This window comes from Mercenaria mercenaria, chromosome 10 (genome assembly GCF_021730395.1).
Source record: "Mercenaria mercenaria strain notata chromosome 10, MADL_Memer_1, whole genome shotgun sequence".
Classification (NCBI taxonomy): domain Eukaryota; kingdom Metazoa; phylum Mollusca; class Bivalvia; order Venerida; family Veneridae; genus Mercenaria; species Mercenaria mercenaria.
Genome location: NC_069370.1, coordinates 6,823,700 through 6,836,122, shown reverse-complemented (window position 1 = coordinate 6,836,122; position 12,423 = coordinate 6,823,700).

The following is a 12,423-nucleotide window of genomic DNA, read 5'->3' as shown; positions in this document are numbered from 1 at the left end:
CATAAATTCCTGCATCAGTTAGATCCATCACATATATATTCATTACAGTTAGCAAATTTCTCAATCCTTTAGATCTGTCACATATTTCCTTCACCTTGTTAGCAAATTACTGCATCCTTTACATTTGCCACATATATCACTGACCTTGTTAGCATTGTATTTCATACTTTCATATTATATTTCTTATGAGAACTTAAGAAGTTTTTTTCCAGCCATCTTTGAGAAAGGTTTCTCATCTTCCATAAAACATTTGCATGTTGATAACAATTTCACATGAATTTATGAAACTCTGTTGACTTCTACTACCTGTTTGTTTGATTATGGTTTATTATTGTATTCAATGACACTCATACTACTTCTATTACATAACTATATTCTGCCACTTTGAAACCTGATCATTACTAAGCTGATCTCTTTGAAGTATTTGGCAAGTCTGCATAATAATAAGAAACAGAGTACTTATGTTTTCCGAGCTGAGAAAAAAAATATTCATTTTCCTTGGTAAATGTTTATATAAAATGACTTACATCAGAACCTTTCTTATATTCACTTTAAAATCACAAATCTTCTGTATTTTGCACAATCTGTTTTCTAAACCAATTCCGCTTGTGAATAACTTGTAGCTTTCCCTCCATTCTCACAAAGCTCTGAAATTGCAAACAATGAAAATGTTTACAGCATTTGTCATTTCAGATATTTTTTTGCAATTTTTTTTTTTGGGGGGGGGGGGGGGGGGGGGAATGGTAAAATTTTGCATGTTGGGAGGGTTGAAAATAGAATAAAAAGGAATGAATTTTTTGGGGGGGTGGGGGAGATGGGGGTGACCAGGCAAGGTGGTGACCAGGTGTGGGTACACAACTTCACATGTTTATAATAAATGTTCATGGAAAAGAATGAAAGAAGTTTAATGAAATTCTACCAATTGGTTGGTTTGTTACGTACAAATCTGTAGATTTTTAAACAATTAAAGGGAATAACTCTAAGGAAAATTGACCAATTAAAAAAAAATGACAGGCATCATCGCAGTATGTTGGTTCATATTTATTTCAAGTTTCATGAAATTCTACCAGCTTGTTACTGAGAAATTGCTTCAGACGTGGATTTTTCATTAAATCAAGGGCAATAACTTTAAGGGAAATTGACCAATCAAAAAAAAAACAAGAGTGCCAGAATGTCACAATATACGCCCGTCACAGCAAATTTCTTTACTCTAGTACCTGTATTTGCAAATGGAATTTTAATTTTGTGGTTGTTTAGTAATCATTGTAAGTCATTTGTTTTTCTAAGTCCACAAAAAAACTCCTTACCAGGTAGAGATACCTTAAAATACATCTAAAATTTGAAAGTAACATCTATGTTGTACCACAAAAAAGTGGTCTTGTTTTTTCCCTACGGTCAATTATAAAAAAGTTACAATATAAGTTATTTATAGTAACAACTAAGGGAAGATAAATCTTAAAAAAAAAAAAAAAAAAAAAAAATCAAAAAAAAAAATTGTAAGTCCACACAAAAATCTTTACCAGGTAGAGATTGGTCAAAATAAACCTCATAATTGGATGTAGCATGCATGTTGTACTACAGAAAAGTGGTCTCGATTTTTCTCTACGACTAGTAATGAAAAAGTTACAATATAAGCTATTTATAGTAACAACAAGGGGAAGTAATTCTAAAGAAGGGAACAGCGCATGACACTTCGTCTCATGATGGTGTATAATTGTGCCAAGTTACATCAAAATCCCTCCATGCATGAAGAAGAAATGCTTCGGACAGTCATTCTTGTATCTGACCTTTGGCCTCTAAGTGTGACCTTGACCTTTGACCTAGGGACCTGGTTCTTGCGCATGACACTCCGCCTCGTGGTGGTGAACATTTGTGCAAAGTTATATCAAAATCCCTCTATGCATGAAGAAGAAATGCTCCGGACAAGGTTTTCATTCTTGTATCCTTTGACCTCTAAGTGTGACCTTGACCTTAGACCTAGGGACCTGGTTCTTGCGCATGACACTCCGCCTCGTGGTGGTGAACATTTGTGTCAAGTTATATCAAAATCCCTCTATGCATGAAGAAGATATGCTCCGGACAAAGTTTTCATTCTTGTATCCTTTGACCTCTAAGTGTGACCTTGACCTTAGACCTAGGGACCTGGTTCTTGCGCATGACACTCCGTCTCATGATGATGAACAATTGTGCCAACTTTCATCAAAATCCCTCTATGCATGAAGAAGATATGCTCCGGACAAAGTCGTTCTTGAATTTGACCTTTGACCTCTAAGTGTGACCTTGACCTTAGACCTAGGGACCTGGTTTTTGCGCATGACACTCCGTCTCATGATGGTGAACAACTGTGCCAAGTTTCATCAAAATCCCTTCATGCATGTAGAAGATATGCTCCGGACAAAGTCTGTGGACGCCGCCCGCCCGCCCGCCCGCCAGGGGCGTTCCCATAATACGTCCCGTTTTTCAAACGGGCGTATAAAAACTTGATGGGCATCATTGCAGTATGTTGGTGCATGTTTATTTCAAGTTTTATGAAATTATACCTGTTAGTTACTGAGAAATGACTGCGAACGGACATTTTTGGGCATTTTCCATTAAATAAAGGGCAATAACTCCAAGGAAAATTGACCAATCAAAACAAAAACTTGACGGGCATCATCTCAGTATGTTGGTTCATGTTTATTTCAAGTTTCATGAAATTCTACATGCTAGTTACTGAGAAATGGCTGCGGATGGATGCACGGACGGACGGACAACTCCATTTCAATACCCCTCTCCCGATTTCATCGGCGGGGGATAATAACTATACATGTAGATATCATTATAATATCTATTATCATAATAAGTTATTACTAATAGGTACTTTTTTCATTTAAATATTTTTTGCTGCAAGTGTCTGAGTTGACAAGATTAGAATTGTTAAAATTTCGTTGGGTTTACTCGTCCACTATAAAAAAAGCTTTACTACAGCTTCGGCCTCCCTCAAGCGTCTACAAACATAGATTATACAATAACGACTTATAAGAACTCAATGGTCGGCATTAAATCTCCCGCATTGATTGTATGCACGCATTGAATGTACACTATTAAACCTATGTTAAACCTAACCCTAACCTTTGTTCAGTATATAGTACACGCAATAAGTGCGTACATCCAAAAGGTCGATTTAATGTTGACGTAAACTCAATTCATCAAAACAACATTTGTTCGACCTTGAAATTTAAATCATACATGTAAAATGTTAAACATACATAAGTTTCTGCTGCTAAAATTAAACTGCCGCTAAAATCTGCCACATCATCACATTAATGACCCTTTTCTTGTTGTTCCTTCTCTGGAGAAGGTGCTCATTTGTGTTAACCACATGTCGAAAACATACGGGGGGAGTGCTACTTCTGCACAGAATTTCAAAATTGAACAGTAAAATAGTTATTCATAATTTGAACATGTCCAAAACATTGCGGAAATATACCAATTTCACTTGGGCAATGATAATTTTAGAAAATAAAAATATGAGTCCTTGGGGACTCACAACTTTCAAATCAATGGGTCCCAAGTAGAAACCTATGGGTCCCATCTTAACAATGAAAATTCTGCAACTGAAACACTGTCAAAACTTTTACGTACAGTTAAACATACTGTCGGATTGGTAATCCTGTAATTGTATATAGAATATGGTTTACATGAGTGTTACTGTCACATCCACTTATTCTCATTAAGATCATCAATAAATATCCTTACACAAATTCACATATTCATAGAAATTCTTTAATTCAAATTAACAACAATGAACAACTGTGTTTAAATGTTTTAATAGCCTTTTAAAATAATTGCTTGAAGAATATGTGTATTTATATTAATGAATTTTGATATTTAATTATTAGGTTAAAATGAAGTTATTCAAACAGTTAGTGTATCATGTGGAAAATAAATTTATTAATTTTCAAACTTTTATTAATTTTCAGTCTATTAATATCTTTTAATTACCATTTTCAGTTGCATATAAAGATTAAATCAAACCAGACAGTATATCATTACTTCTTAAATAAAATCTGGAAAGTAGATCCCTCGGAAGCACCGACAACAAGGCAAACAGTGAAAATTGCAGGCTCGGTTTGATTGTGTCTGTTCATGAGCAGTAATGGAAAATGCAACACTGCCCAAGCCCCCTAGCACCGGCTTATTTGTTTTTTTTGTTGGATTTAACGTCGCACCGACACATGATAGATCATATGGCGACTTTCCAGCTTTAATGGGGGAGGAAGACCCCAGGTGCCCCTACATGCATTATTTTCATCACGAGCGAGCACCTGCGTAGAACTACCGACCTTCCATAAGCCCTCCAGCTGACTTCCTCACATGAAGAATTCAATACCCCGAGTGAGGCTCGAACCCACATTAATGAGGGGCAAGTGATTTGAAGTCAGCGACCTGAACCACTCGGCCAAGGAGACCCCTCCTAGCACCGGCTTAAGCAGTATTCAATCTTCAAATCTAAATGAGTTGAAATCAATTATCCCGAAGGACCAGAAAAAATAACAACATTGGGATGAAGTCGGGGCCACCTTTCAAAGTCGTACAACCTACCATTTCTCTGAGATTTCCAAAATTTTAACTTGATAGCCACTTGTTTTTGAAAGATTGATTTAAAAAAAAAAATCAGAACTTTCACTAATTCCAGGATTAGTAGAGCTGTCTGTATTCTCAATACTACTGGTCGCAATATGCTTTAATGATAAAGTGGAGTTTTTGTTCCCATCCGACGAAGCAATCGTCAGTTGAAGCTGTTTTTCATTTTCTGTCCTTTTTGGGTGGCATGGCTGTTACAAGACGTAAACAATATCTGGGCAACTGAATTAGAGTATTTCCATTGGCTGAATCATTAATACTGACAAATCAAATTCCTCGTTACGTATCTGAGACCGCCGTGTTTGAAGTATTTATTCTGTAAGTTTCGCATTTCGGATTCTGTTCGAATATGCGTCCCGTAGGATGCTCATACTTCAAGACTTTGTGTCCTCAGCAAATTTTTAAGCGTGTATGACGCAGGACGCAGACCTATTATAGGTCAGAGACCACCAATTCAAAAAAGTACAGAGAACTAACTGGGAATGAGGTAAGTGTATACCTGGGAATAAGGTAACATCTGTGTGTTCTGATTGGTCAGTCATGTAAACAAACCCAGGAAGTGATTACTTTTTTCAAAACTGATATTTTTTCACTGCATTTACAGTATTTTATTATACATTTTGACAAAATTTGCTACATTTTATGTGTATTGAAAAAAGTTTTATCAAACGAATTTCTCCCGCCATGTCAATGATGTAAACAGGGGGTCATCTCATTCACATGAAAATTACTTAAATAAAGTATCACTATTCATATGTTTTTCGTCTGATATTTTGGTAGAACTAAGATAGTTCTTGAAAAACTTGTAATTAGATATACATGTTTCGATGTATGGAAGGCCGTACACGCCATAATGTTACAATGTAAGTCTATGGGAAAACAATTGGTGGTCTCTAACCTAAAGGCTAAATTTTTTTATTTTAACTCTATACTTTGGGTCTTTTGCACATAACATTTTTACTAAAACACTGTTTCCTGACAGCGCCTGCCAGTCATAATCGCTAGACAATTGTTCGGCAGTAGATATTTGAAGTTGAAGTAAAATTATCACTGCTTGGGTAATGATAAAATTTTACTTGGACTTTATCATGGACTCTGTAAAAATTTCTCAAACTTTAACTGTTTACTAAAATAAAGGTCATAAATCCACATTTAATATTTCTATGAAACTTCAACATTGTGTTGTATGTAGCATCATGAGATTTTCTTAAGACAAATCATTGCATATGCGCTTGAAGATACCTTTTAGTCAGCTAAATCTTGTACCCTAACAGCGTGACTGTGCTCTCACTTTCATGCATTGCAAGTGGCGTGTAAGTAAAAAGGGGAGAAAACTTTGTTAAAATTCAGGCATGAACACACTAAATATCCTACACATAAAACTGAGAATTTCCCAGTGGCTGCAGCATACATCTGTATACTGTTTAATTATTATCAGTGCAACTTGTATTATCCCAGTTTGACTGCAAATAGTTTTCTTGCATGAAAAATGACACCTATTTTTCTTTTGATTTTTTTCTAGCACTGATAATTAAATGGTGTTTAGACACTTTAATAACCCCAAATTGTATCGATCTGTGGTTTATGACCTTATTCAAGTTTCCATGACAAATTTTGTTATAATTTCATGTTAGAAATGCAACATCGATGTCCAAACATAGATCTGTCATGTAATTTCACCAAAAGCTACCACGAGAGTAATTACGAAAAAATGTTAAATCTGAAAAATATCTGAATCCGCCATTTTGCACAAGTATGCTTTTTTGCAGGCGATTTCCCTTTTGATACACACCGACATTCTGATGTCAGGTTATATAAAACTGAACAATTCTAACCTAATCTCTACACAAATGGATATGACATGAAACTTTCCACAATAATAGATTATGTTAGATTCTATTCAGTTACTTTTAAAAGAGTTCCTAAAGATTGTGGGACCATAATGTTCATTTATCACAGTTTCAAAATGACCTGGAAAACTTTAATACAAGAGGTAGATCTAATGACAGCAAGCAATCATGGCCATTCATTTTGGGGTAAGAAATCGAAAGAATGTCAAGACTCCAAAACTATACCCAGTCCACCCAAGAGTGTATTTAACAACGTGAATGAAAATAGTGAAAACTTATAAAGGTCAAGATTAAAAGTTTGCAACACTGCACAAGAAAAAAAAGACTGGTTAGGTTAAAATATTTATTAAGAAACATTTGACATATGTTTATGGAGTCAACAATGTAGCCAGACCTAATTCACTTAAATCCTAAGACTGTGTGTCAGCACAGACTGCATGTGGTGGTAGAATTCCACGCGACAACTGCTCTTTGTAGGCATAGGAAAAAGAGATCAATATAATTGTACCTTGACTAAAAGTTGTCATTCTTTGCGAACACAGCTTTAAATTAAATATTAAAACTTTTGTTGTTGATATTTACATAACTATCATAAATTTCACTTTTAGAATTCTAGATTTATCGTTGATAACTTTAAGGTCTATCTCTACTCTTTTGAAAATGAATATATGCGTAGTAGTCAACTGACATGGTTGGTATTTAATAAGCTTGTGGTCTTGTATAAAGTGTTAAAACAGTACAGGCGGAAACTACAGGTCACCAATCACAACCAAAATAAATATGTTTCAGGCTCGGATTGATGAGTCTATTCGCGGTAGTGGAAATTCATGCTATCGCGCACAACCTCAAGCTTAACATTGAGTAGAACTCGGGAACTGAGCATCTTATAAGAACCAAGACATCTGCAAATGTGTTCATACGGCAGTGTACATGGAACCTTCAGCGAAACACAATGTGCAGACGGACAGCCACAGTTAAAATAACAGGCTTGTCTTAAATGAGAAGTCAATGGGCAGAACTAAAGAAACTGGAATTTATTGAGGAAATCCGAGGTTATGGAGCCGAAATATTCATTCGATTCCACTAGTGTACCAACAAAGTTGTGAACCATCTTTTAAGTCGGTCAATATGTTAGTAACCGCACCTGGGATGATATTGTAATTGAAAGTAAGAAACTTAGCCGCTTTCAATTCTATTAATATCTCCTGATCCAAAACAGAACAACTATAGAATAAGTGTGACTTAGGAATGGAATTATAAGCTGCTTGTTGTTATAATTTGTTTGGTAAAATGAATGTTTCTCTTAAAAATAAACTTTGGCTAGCTTTTCTTACTTTAATTGCGATGTTCATTATAATTGTGACTCTTGGCTATGTAAATGGAAATCTTAAATCTCTGCTCCTGCTAAGGTAGGCAATTTAGGTCCTCCTTCAGCTGTACTTTGTGAAATTTGAATTTACTGATCTGCGTATTATACAGTAATCTGCACATCAGCCGAAAATTTAACTTTTTAGCCACAGGAAGATAATTTATATAGAGCATGAACATAAGAGGCCATGGAATAGATCTCTGTATAACACTGAAAAAACAGATGTCACGGAGACCGTTCCGTCAATAACCACCTGCTGTGTATAATTTCCGAAGAAAAGTCCTTATCCAAGATACAGTATTTCTAGTAATACCATTATGCTCTAAATGTAAAATCTGGCCATTGTTAACCACATCAAATGCAATACTTAAGGCAATACAACGGGACCTACGTGGCCGAGTGGTTAAGGCCGCTGACTTCTAATCACTTGCCCCTCATCGAAGTAGGTTCGAGCCTCACTCGGGGCGTTGAATTCTTCATTCGAGGAAGTCCTCCAGCTGACCTACGGAAGGTTAGTGGTTTTACCCAGGTGCCCGCTCGTGATGAAATAATGCACCATCAAAATCTGGGAAGTCGCCATATGACCTATAACTGTGTCGGTGCGACGTTAAACCCTACATAATAAATAAAGCCATACGAGGAAGATCTACATATATGGGTTGGACCATGTCATAAATAAAACCAAGAAGTTGTGTATCGCATTACATCCAGGCATGAAAACCATGTTGATTATTAATTGATATCTGAATGCATCTAAGAGGTATAAGATGTTACACACAACCAGTAATTTACTCTGGTCCTTGTTAAAAAATATAGTGTAAATGTCTCATTTATTGTAAAAAATGACCAAAATTGCACAGCAATTTCAATTTTCCATCTGTTTTAGATGCTCTCTGAGTTTCCTGACGATCACAAACATCTAGGTCTTACAATAAGCCATGATGGCTCTTGGCACTCCCATATAAACAATATCACTTCCTCAGCTTCAAAAGTACTCGGCTCGATGAGAATGCTAAAATTTAAAGTTTAAAGGTCTACTCTTAGCAACATTTATTTATCGTATCTAAGACCTCTACTCGAGTATGCTTCAGTTGTATGGGATAGCTGTACTCAATATCGAAAAACTTCATGAATCAGCTCGCATCGTTACTGGTTTGACTCGTTCCGTTTCCAATCAAAATTTATTAACTGAAATTGGCCATAGAAGTATGCAGAAATTAATATCAGCGAATAAAGGAACCAACAGACTACTTCCGGGTGACCTTATAGACATTTTCCACCAACAGTTCACAGTTCTAAAACTAAATAACACTAATTTTGTAACATTGCCTAGACGTCTCTACTCAAAATCAGTTATACCCAATTCAGTAAAACTATGGCATAACCTTGACCTTCCGACACGCAATGCTAACACGGTTACATCTTTTAAGAGCAAATTGAAGAGTAAATTTATATCTCCAACTGTTCCGTCTTTTTATCTAATAGGAGAACGATTCTATAATGTAGTTCAAACTCGCATTAGAAACCGATGCAGCAACTTAAACAATGGTTTATTTTATAACCATTTACGAGAATATCCCGATTGCTCTTGTGGACATGGTATTGAAGATGCGGAACGTTTCTTTATTAAATGTAGCCATTATGCCAATGCTCGTCGATTGTTATTTATTAATACTCGAAGATTTCATCCTCTTAGTACTCACAAATTACTTCACGGAATTGATTCACTAACTGTTGAGGAGAACAAATCTTTGTTTTTAGAAGTACAAACTTATATAAAAAATACACATCGTTTCTCTAGCACTGCCTCTTGATCGTTTGACTATATATCTGTTTTGAAAGCTCTGGGTTGGGCTGGGTGTGGGGATTCGGCAGCGGATGGGATGAGGTGCACTGATTGATTTTACACTTGTCTGTGTTTGTTTTATTGATTTTTACGATTGTTTTTTTCTCGCTTTTCTTATATTTAATTTACTATCTTAACTCTTCTACTATATAAGTAAGTTCATATCTGAAAATTATATTTTTGTTAAGCATATATATTTCTTTCCATTCTAGTCCAAACAAAACCCGCCATTTAGTTTAATCTAACATTAGGAGGCCTCCGTGGCCGAGTGGTCGGTGGTTCTACCCAGGTGCCCGCTCGTGATGAAATAATGCACGGAGGGGCACCTTGGGTCTTCCTCCTACATCAAAGCTGGAAAGTCGCCATATGACCTAGAATGTGTCGGTGCGACGTTAAACCCAACCAAAAAAAAATCTAACATTAATTTGACAGCCAGGGGCGGACCAATTCCTTATGTTGGCAAAACTTGTGGTCCAACCCTTTTGTATTATCTCACATTTGCAAAGTTACTGAATATTTCTTAATGTACAGTAGTATTTTGTCTTGATGTAATGATAGTTTGCTGTTGTATATATATTTACATCTGTATCTGTATATTATTGTCTTGATGTACATTTACCATAATGTCTTGTGTGATAATTACAATAAAATATGATTAAACTAAAACTCCCTGTTAATGTCTTCACACACTTTCACTTTCTTCTCCCCGTTAAACTGACGAACTGTCCAATTATTTTTCCCAATAAATTCAGGTTCAAACTGTAACTTCGGCTGCGTTAACTCACTCATTAATGTATTCATATAATATTTCGAAATAAATTGCACACCATATTCTTAAGAGCAATAACCTCACAGTAAGAAATAGTAAAATGTTGACAGATTGTAATTGTTACAAAAATGTCATACAATATAAAAGTATGTCGTATACAAAATGTATTGTATTTTGGTAAGTATTGAGGTCAGTCAAAATATTTAGTTTAAATAAAACGAATATTCAGTTTTTTGATATTGGTATGATGAGCCAAACGAAAACAAAATATGTCTACATGTATATTCTAGAAACAACAAAAATGTTTTTGTTGAGTTTAAGGTCACACCGACACAATTATAGGTTATGTGGTTTCATGGTGGGGGATTACCCTCTGAATGCTACGGACGCAATAAACCTTCCGTAAACCCGCTGAATGATTTCCTCACATGAAGAATTCTACTCCCCAAGTGAGGCTCTAACCCACATCGGTGAAGGGCAAGTGATTTGAAGTCGTTGTCAGTTATGAACAAATAGCGCAGGTTTTACTATCTGTCTATCTTCAGGATTGTTTCATGATACGTTTGGAGAGTATATTTACTACGAAACGCTTTCATTAAGACTTTATTAGCTATCACAACTGTGTCTTTTAGTGCGAAGTGGTGACTGTAAAAAATCTCCCCGTACATGAACGCGGTGTTGTATTATTTTCTGGTCCTTTCAGATCATGGAGAACATTCATTTTTACTGTAATAGAATTCTGCATAAGCCGGCCTAGAGGTCATTAGGTGTCAGTCATTTCACTACCTCTCATGTACAGACACAATCAAACTGAGGCTGCTAATATGAGCCGCGTCATGAGAAATTAATAAGAACAAAGCGTTTGTGATTCCAATTCCTAGTGATACAGCCCAGATAAATGTCACGCAAATGGTTGCATTTCTTCTGGTACATATATATCTGACTCTATGCGGTTTACTCACGCCTATCATTCTCTCGAACGAAATAGTCGCCAACGTCCATGATGAGGCAATCATGCTGAACGCCGAAAATCCTTTCGATATTTGACATTCAACGTCGTGTTTGTAAGTCACAATGTCATTTTTGTCTATCCAGAAATGTAGGGTACGAAAATTGACCATTAAATCAGCCACTGCTAGCGATATAAAATATAAAGATATAGAAACCTTCCTATGTTCTTCTGTAGAAAAAGGCAAATAATAAATAAATTTGCAGGAAATGCAACTATCCATATTACGAACGTTATATATCGGACACAAATATTGTAGGCAATTTCTAGACCTGCTGAATGCAGCTTTCCGCTCTGCTCTGTCAGATTAGCTGTGGATATGTTTGATAACAAAGAAGTAAGATCCGTGTTAGAATATCCAGTGATGTATGGTGCACCTGTAGAACTGTTTAGCATAGGATCATGATCGAAGGAAGCCTTTGTAACATTTTTGTCTATATAAGACATTGCACTGAATGACGATCATAGAAACTAACAAATATTTTCGAAAAATTTAGATGTGTATGCATAAAACATTCTACCGTTAGTGAAGTCGATTTTGAATGTGAAGTTATTGGATACGTTGTATAATCATTCTATTGGAAAGTTAACATAACGTGGCATCATGTAATTTATATCGACGAATCAGAGCTTCCCTTAGTCGCTTTAATGTATATTCCAGGTTTATTTGGTATAATGTCATTGTGGCCGTGGCGTAATATAGAATTGACGGCAAGTGCAAATCCGCAAGTTTTCCCGGGAAGCGGGCACGGGGAAGCTACATTGGGTGTAAAGTTTCTAACAATATACATAACATGTACGTTTATACCTTATAAAATTGACGCGCTTCATATTTATAGGTTATTGAATTTTAAATTAATGGTAAGGTCTCGATAAAATATATGAAATTTGCACCGAAGCGATCAGCTGTAAGCAAATACGTATAAAATAGAGTCGTCGGTATGTAACAGTTTA